At 35.3% G+C, this 1,812-nt stretch overlaps 1 protein-coding gene across 1 annotated transcript in view; it reads left to right on the forward strand.

Annotated features, from left to right (window-relative positions):
• LOC106469216 (A disintegrin and metalloproteinase with thrombospondin motifs 20-like) overlaps positions 1-1,812 on the forward strand; it is a 113,302-nt gene that overhangs the window by 18,821 nt on the left and 92,669 nt on the right. The window lies entirely within an intron of this gene.

The raw sequence follows: 1,812 nt of genomic DNA on the forward strand, positions 1-1,812 counted from the left end.
TTCTATTTTTAGCTGGTTAATGCTAACTAACTCGTTTTGCTCGATGTGTATAAACGGACTTTTAGTAAGTAGCTCAAGCCGTTTTGAAATAGAACTAGTTAGTGGATGGATTGGACTCGCCGAACTGACTATATTGTTCATTTCCTGGCTTGTTCCGAGCTCAAAGGCCGTTAGCTCGAGAAAGAGCGCGTGTCCTCGAACTACGCCTTTCACGTGACTGCGATTTGGGTTTTATCACCATCCCAATCTAATATAATAAAAGTCTACTGAGTCAAGGTCCTGTAAAAAAAAATAACTCTGGAGTCACAACAGTGTGGAAAACGTTATGTCATAAAGAGCGACATCTGTAGGTAATAAAAAACAAAATGCTGGAGTCACAGCATTGTGGGTAACTACGTTATCCTCAGTGACATCTGTGGACAAAAACAAAATGGAGTCAGAACAGTGTAGATAACATTACGTAATCAAGGATGACATCTGTGGGCCAAACAAAAAAAAAACACTAAAACCTCAACAGTGTAAACGTTAAGTGCCCAAAATTGAAATCTGTGGGCCGAAAAAAACAAAAAGTCAAAACAGTGTGGGTAAAGTTACGTGATCCATAGTGACATCTGTGGACTACAAAAACTAACAAAAACAAAAAACAAAATGGATTCAGAACAGTGTAGATAACATTACGTCATCAAAAAAAATGTTCGTCAGATGACTTCCTTCTGTTCTTGAGACTAGCATGCCAGCAGAATGTAATCGGAAAAGGGGTAATATTCAGTATAAGAGTGATGATGTGTCCTTGTTAACCACCCACAAAACAGTGACGTCATCCCATTAGATCTGCGTTTTCTATACTGATAGTAATAATATACAATACTATGTAGTTCATCTGTGACGTCAAAGTGAATGGACAGTGTTGTTTCCGAAAACGAAGAAAAAAAATTAAGCACCTTTATAGCGTGTTAACTGATTGGGTGTTTTTGTTTCGTTTGTAATTTAAAAAAGGTCTTCTGTAGCTTACCAAGTAAGTTTGTAAAGTTTTTACTGAGTAGACTGTTTTTCCAGTTAAATAAAAAGATCGGTTTATCATGTTAGATAATTTATGGCTTTTGCTGATTGGTCAGTTTTTCAATTGGAGAGCTAGTATGTCATGCTGGCCTTTGCTAATTGTTCAATTTCTCCAATTGAAAGATTGGTTTATCAAGTAAGTTTTTTATAGCCTTTGTGATTGGACGGTTTTTCCACTTGACTTTAACTTCAGTTGTTATTCTTATAAACTTTGTACTTAACTGATCAAATATTTTATATATGGTTATAACAGTCAGAAGTCAATATACTGGAACAGACAGTTTATTGGAATTGTGAAATTAAACCCACTACTGAAAGAACTAGGATACTCGTATATTGAAATACCGTGTGTATATAAAGCTAGAAAGTAGCAACTGATGAAATACCGTGTGTATATAAAGTTAGAAAGTAGCAACTGATCAAATACCGTGTGTATATAAAGTTGGAAAGTAGCAGCTAATCAAATACCGTGTGTATATAAAGCTAAAAAGTAGCAGCTAATCAAATACCGTGTGTATATAAAGTTAAAAAGTAGCAGCTGATGAAATACCGTGCGTATATAAAGCTAAAAAGTAGCAGCTGATGAAATACCGTGTGTATATAAAGTTGGAAAGTAGCAGCTGATGAAATACCGTGCGTGTATATAAAGTTAAAAAGTAGCAGCTGATGAAATACCGTGTGTATATAAAGTTAGAAAGTAGCAGCTGATGAAATACCGTGTGTATATAAAGTTAGAAAGTAGCAGCTGATGAA

The sequence above is a fragment of the Limulus polyphemus genome, unplaced genomic scaffold (assembly GCF_000517525.1).
Source record: "Limulus polyphemus unplaced genomic scaffold, Limulus_polyphemus-2.1.2 Scaffold3360, whole genome shotgun sequence".
NCBI lineage: Eukaryota > Metazoa > Arthropoda > Merostomata > Xiphosura > Limulidae > Limulus > Limulus polyphemus.